This window comes from Acartia tonsa, chromosome 12 (genome assembly GCF_053477335.1).
Source record: "Acartia tonsa isolate MP-2025a chromosome 12, ASM5347733v1, whole genome shotgun sequence".
NCBI classification, from domain to species: domain Eukaryota; kingdom Metazoa; phylum Arthropoda; class Copepoda; order Calanoida; family Acartiidae; genus Acartia; species Acartia tonsa.
In genome coordinates this window covers 24838549-24845698 of record NC_137271.1, presented here as the reverse complement: position 1 = coordinate 24845698, position 7150 = coordinate 24838549, and the positions used below count along the sequence as shown (strand labels likewise).

General features: G+C 27.4%; 1 long non-coding RNA gene across 1 annotated transcript; it reads left to right on the top strand.

Annotated features, from left to right (window-relative positions):
• Positions 1-599: 599 nt before the first annotated feature.
• LOC145334351 (uncharacterized) lies at positions 600-2981 on the top strand. Its single transcript, XR_013884817.1, has 3 exons — positions 600-1345; positions 2508-2627; positions 2859-2981. It is a non-coding gene; the product is annotated as an uncharacterized LOC145334351 (long non-coding RNA).
• The last annotated feature ends 4169 nt before the right edge of the window (positions 2982-7150 follow it).

The following is a 7150-nucleotide window of genomic DNA, read 5'->3' as shown; positions in this document are numbered from 1 at the left end:
ATTTTAGATATTTACTTCTGTGAGTAAAAAATATTAGTTAAAAAGGAAAAAACCATAGTGTGTTTTATTGGAAAATTTTTATTAAGATAAATAAAATTTTAAATATTCACTTATGTGAAGAAAAATGTTAGTGGAAATGAGAAAAATTATCCATGAGAAACATTAAGATAGTTTTAATATAAAACATGTTTAAAAAATGGAGTGTCCTATACACTATGAATAAAAACGGTCAGGTAAAAATAAAGTGGGGTCTCCAATTTAAGAAAAGGACACTCTTTTAGTAAAATTAAAAAGCAAAATGATTTACTTTGAATTAAAATAAAAATAAAAGTTGAAAAAAAAGATATAAAGATAAAGGGTCAAACATTACACACACAACACCACAACCCCCCCCCCCCCCCAACATACTGAAAAAATTAAAGATGGAGGGAAAAAAGATAAAGTGTCAGAGTTATAAACACCAAATAAACAAAACCACACCACCCCCCCCCCGGAATTATACATTGTAACAGGGGTGACATATTAAAATGATTATTTAAGAAAACATTAAATAAAAGAATGTCCTTTTATAAACTACCTTTTTAAAGGGACACTTACAAAGAAAAATTTATAAGATAAAAAATATAAAAATGAAAGACTTGTAAATTATTCTTCATAAAAGATAATGTGGTTTATGAAATATGATAAAAGATAACTTGGGTTATTAAATTATAAAAATGAAAGACTTGTAAAAGATAATGTGGTTTATGAAATATGATAAAAGATAACTTAGGTTATAAAAAATTGTTGAAATAAAGTTAAAAATAAATTTAGAAAGTCAAAAGAAAAAAGAGACTGTCCTTTTATAAATTATGCTTTAAAAAAGGGACACTCGGTCTGTTAATATATCAAATTGAAATAAATATTGTTGAGAAATTATTAAATAAATTATTAATCAAAAATAACAAAAGAAATATAAAAAATCTGTTTTAAATAGAAATAATAAACAAGGAAAAAAACTTTAGAAAAACAAACATAAGACGGTTCTTTTAAATAAAACATCTTTTTAAACAAACATAAGACTGTTCTTTTAAATAAAACATCTTTTTAGAACTGGACAAAAAACTATCAAACTAAAGTAAAGCAGCTGGTATGACATTAGTTAGTTAGAAATACTCTTATATGAAACAAATCTCAAGTTAAAATAATTAATGATCTCAGTTATAGTAAACAAGAATTCTTGGTTTTAATTTATTTAAAATAAGAAATAAATTAAAATTATAATACAGTTAATGATATATGTGAAATTTCAGAAGAAAATGGAGCAAGCAAGAGATAGAGAAAGAGACAGGAATAAAGATATGAGGTAAAAATTATTACCTAATTTCTTCTTGAGCAGACGGGTTTTTGTCAGTGGCACGCTTCTTACAGAAAAAAATATAAAAGTCTATGGGCTAGTGAATAGAGAATTGAGTAAAATCTATTAGAACACTATAATAAAGATATCCCTCAATTGAACAAAGTATAGTTAAACGTTCAGAAATATCATTATTAAACCATAGCAAAAATTCTTTGAATTAATTAATTTACGGTAACCATTAATTCAAAGCTTTTTAGAATTATGAATTATATGTTAAAAGTAATTCTAAAAAGATTACCCTTATGAGGTAAAGGGTAATAATACTTTTAAAATGAAAGTAAAAATGGTAAATTCATTTTAAAAGGGGTAATTTTGTATGGGATTCATATGAAGTCACCAGTAAAACCATTATTATGGAGTAACAGACAAGCAAGTAGCGAAGAAATTGCGTGCACAGAGTTGTAATCAGGGTTCCATCCTTAAAAGAAACTTTTTCTTCAAATATAAATTTCACACATTATATCAAATATATTCTTACGCTTATGATACTTAAAATTCTCATTTTTAGTGATATTGGAAACTAAATGCTCAAAGATAATATTAAATACTCAAATTTCCTGTGATTATTAAATACTCGTCAAATCCTTTTACTCATAAATTGTCAGATAATTAATGCCATACCATAGTTTAATGTTTTTTCTACGATAATTTTAAGGTTTAAACCTTAAATCCTCCATATATCATCCATATCTTAAGGTTTAAACCTCAAAAAGATACTTATCATATGCTATTAAAGATATATTTAAGGTTTCAAATTTAATGAAACTTTAAAATGGTAATTTTGTGAAATATTTAAGGTTTCAACTTATGAAATTTTATAAAACGATAATATTTAAAGAAATATTTGAAGAAAAATTTAAAAAGATAATTTAAACAAAAAGATAAAATGGTTAAAGAAAATTTTAAAAGATAAATAAAATTTAAGATAGAAAATGCCTAAAGAAAATTTTAAAACAATACAGCATTATTGGTAAAAATGTTTATGAAATAAAAGAAATAAAACCAATAATAAACTAAGGTAAATTTGAGAAAGATAATTAATTTAAAGATGTATAGAATTAAATAACAGTTGAAAAAATTCATTAAAGTAAAATTCTGTTACTTTTAGGGTGTCCAAGGATATGTCAACGGATCCTGATAAAAACAAAATGGCGCTGAACGGCTCATTGAGTAGGAATTTGAATGCCTGTGCCACGGTAAACACAGACATAAGTTTGTTAAACTGAAGGTAAATGGTATTACTACAACTCATTTTAGAAAATATCTATAAAAATTATTAAAAAGATATTACTTTTCTTGGAATACTTATGATAGACTATACAAAGTTATTGAAAGTTTAAAAGATAATTAAAATAAATTTATCAAGAAAAATAAAAAAATTAGAGATTAAAATGATAGATTCTAGTAGATGTATATAGATCACTGGAAACGGTAAAACTAATGATTAAATATATTACAGAAAATTGGGTTGAAACTGGTATCAACAAAAACCTGAAATCAAGAAACTCAAACTAAACAGGATAAAGGAATAGTCAAGTGATTTCTATGTTTAATCTCTTATTGTAAATGTTCTAATGTAAAAGTTGTGGTTTTATTTCCTTTTTAAGAAATAGAAAATTTTATTATTTAAAGAAATTTTTACAATTATGTTGAAGTCTCCTCGGAAAGTTTCAGTTAAAATTTTATTAAAAGTAAAAAGTAAACATAAAATTTTTTGTTGAAAAGTAAAATTACAGAAGAAATTTTTTTTCCTTTTAATCATTTGAATATTATGAATAGCAAATTAAAAATGTTTTTGTCTTTTGATAGCAATTTAGAACTTTAGAAAATTCTTTTTTATAGCGTTTGGAAATATTATTAAATGCAAATTAAAGGGAAATCACTTATGTTACCTGACCAATGATGAGTCAACAACGTCGATCCGTGTGCGAGTTCGACCAATAGAAGCAGAAAAATCCATTAATCTGCTGAGGCACCATGAAACATCCATTCATCCCTGGAAATAAAGAGAAATAAACACAATAAAACTGGAACCATCAGGAGCTGATGAAGTATAGAACACTATATAACAACAGATGCCACCAGGAGTGCCTACAAAAACAAGAACATCTTCATAATTAAAAGCTGAATCTCTGAATAATATTGTAATTATAATTTTTCCAAATATGTCTAAATATTATTACTATTCTAAGTTCTGAATGAAAGCTGTAATTCGTTTTTTTATTCTTTTTTCTTTGAAAAAATAAGCAAAACTACAGTATGTTTTTAAATTTTTATTTTTAAGTAAAACAAAAAAAGTACAATTTTTATATATTCATATATTCAATTTTGTTCAGAAAAATAAAATTTTTTTTATCAAACAGTCCAATTGAAATTTTGTTTTCCCTAAATAGATGAATTTTTAAGCTTTGTGGGGGCAGACTGTAACACTTTTCTGATAAAAAAGTAAAATTTAAATAAATTCAAGCAATGAAATTGTAGAAAAATTGTTTTAATTTGGACAAAATATATAATTTTATGACGTCAATCTAAAATTTTAACCACACTTGTCAAATGTGATTTAGGATTATTAATTTTTGTATTTGATGAGTTGGATTGTTACTGTTGAATGTGAACATTGAAAATATAACTAAGAGAAAGATATAATTTTGTTATCATTTATTAGCGACTTATTACACGATGATTTAGGGCTATTTTTCAGTCCCTCATTATAAGAGCCCCTAGAAGCTATGGGCACAGCAGATATTTGATTTAAAAGAAGCATGATTTTTCTATTTTTTTTGTTCTAATAATGTTTTGAGGCCTTTTTAGTGTAAAACCAGTAAACTCAAGTAAAAATAAGTTTTGAAAACAGATTTTTATCTGATTATGATTCATATTGTTAATCGATATATTATTACTTGGATGTTGCGATTTTCATGTACTCTGATAAAGTGAAATTCGCAGCTGGCTAATATAATGATACCTCCTATCCAGCCCCTTAACCCTATATCCCTCCTACTGTATGAACGAACTGACCAATAATTATGTCCATAATAGCAAGCTAAATTGACGACAAATTTTCCCCTGTTAACGTATCCAGGAATCTTACATCCTATGACATCTTTGGGAAGTTGAAACTTACAGGGAGGGAGGGGACATTGAACTATAAATTTCACTGGTACCCAACAATTTTAGATAATCTTATTCTTATTATATTATTTGTCGTCAATCTATGTTGATAAGCCTCATTTATTGGTCGGTTCGTTCATCCAGTGTAAGGGGAGGGGATGCGGTCTGATGGGGTTAATGAGGGTATCGTATTACTAGCCAGCTCGGAGTATCACTTTATTACAGTACAGAAAATCTGGTGCAACATCCAAGTAATAATATATCCTTTGTAAAATTATAAACTTCAATATATGAATAAAAACGTATTGAAGCGTGAAAAATTGGAAAACCTTGGTTTTCCCAAAAAATAAATATACGCAGAAAATTTCTGTAATTTACCAAATAAAAATTATTTACTAATGGTTATAATTAGTAATAAAATCATAACATGCTACTTTTGTAAAATTTTAACTAACAAGAAACCAAGAAAAATTAAGCTTTATATTTTAATAAAGGGAAAAATAGGTTTCGGGTAAAATCCGTAAAGGTGTGTGTTTTAAGGCTTAAAAATAGTTGTAGAACGATAATATTAGATAAATATGTGTATTTCTTATTGAAAAAAAACTATAGACAAAATTTTTATCGTTCTTCTACTGTTTTTAACTTAAAACACACTACCTTTACGGATTTTTACCACAACCTGCTTTTCCCTTTATAGTGTGTGTTTGTATGTCCACTAAGATCTCGTAAATGGAAGAATCGATTGTTGTTTTTTTCAGGGCAGTTAGAAATCATCGAGGGAGAGTTTTTGGCCAGGGAGTAAGGGAGGGGACAATGGGCAGTTAATTCAATTTTATAGTTGTGACCCTTTATGGTTTAAAACCCAGATATTTCCAGATAAAACAAGTATTTGCAATATAGCAACCTTTAGTGGAAATTTTTGACTTTTTGAATTGTTTTTAATTCAAAATGCACCATCCTTAAACTGATGCTTTACTACAAGCCTTTGATTCTAGAGATCAAAACCCTTGTTTACAATTCATTTCCATAATTGTTATTATTTGAACTTTGGAAAATTAAGGAAACAAACCATTTTACTTTTACAACATCTTTTACCCAATTGTTTTTATTGTATTTATTAAAAAGCTTAGACATGAAAAAGCCTTTAAATAATTATATTACAAAACTTACTAAAACAATTACCTTCCTACAGAACTTTTAACTCAAGTTATTTCATTTAACGAAATAAAAATGAGATACCTTGCGTCAAAATTTCATACTACATAAATAAAATAGTTGAGAACATAAGTACATCTTAATTTTAAAGATCTTAAGGTTTAAGTAACATATCTTAGGATAACTGGTAGCTGCGCTCCTAGCATCCAGGACAGAAAAATAAAATAACACCATCTTGAGATTTTAATGATAAACAAACCTTGAACAACTCAGGACTTCGTGAATTTTCCCTAAAATTTTGAAATTAATCGGATCATTAATTACAGAAATATTAAGCTAAAGACAAAAAACTTTTTCCTTTACATTTAATCAATAAGAAACATCTAACATGTCTAAAGTAACTAAAAGAGCTAACCGTTACGGATGTACAAATGTGCGGGACCTAATTATAGGAAGGCTTTGCTTATAATAACTAATAATCTTAATATAATTTCTTTCTACAACGCACTAATCGGAATGAATTAACATTAAACAAGAATTAGACATAAAAAATGTAATGATTCAATTTACAAAATAATTTTCAAAATCAAAATATTCTGTCTGCTTGTTATTGTTTATCTTTTTGTTGACGCGCTAGTTTGCCGCGAGATTATGCATGATTTTGCGTGACGTCATTCATAATTGGTCCCCAAGATTGGTTAGAAACTGCTAAATTCTTGCATGTTCCCTTTAAGCCAGTCCCCAAAGTCTGAGACTCCTAAAAATTGAATATTCGATCCATTGTCCCCTCCCTTACTCCCTGGTTTTTGGCCATTTTTCAGAGAGATGATTCAAGAACCCCCACTCCCCCTCTAGAGATTCGAGGCCTTTTGCAAAACGTTTCTGATTATATACAATTAGGGCGACTAAGCCTCAAATTAAAACACGTTTTAATGCTTTGAAAGACTTCCAGCTAATTTTAAAATATTTATGTCAAATTATATGATTCAACTTTAAAGAAAAAAATAAAAGAAAAGAAAATTGAAGCAAGATTGGGTACCCTATTTGGGAATAGTCCCTTTCGTGGCAACGCTCCTTAAGGGGCGATTAATCGTATTTTTAAAATGGCTTTTGATATGTTATATTAGGTTAGGTTAGGTCATATATTGGGTTAGGTGATTGCCCCACAGGGTTAGGCTATTAGCCCCGCAGGGTCTAGAAATAGGAGAAAAGCTACTGTGAAAAAAACAAAAATACGCCCCTTAAGGAGCGTTGCCACGAAAGGGACTATAACACCCTTTTTTTTCTTTGACGACCTATAGGCGAAGCCAAAATTAGTATAAAAAGTAATGATTCAAAAATACTTTTTATAAGGGTTTCATTTTACAACATACAAAAACATTTCAAATAATAAATATAATCAAATCCAAGAGAAAAATTTGAAAAAAAGAATACTAGCTTGACTTTTAAACATCAATGGATGTAAAAACAAATGTTATTACTTAT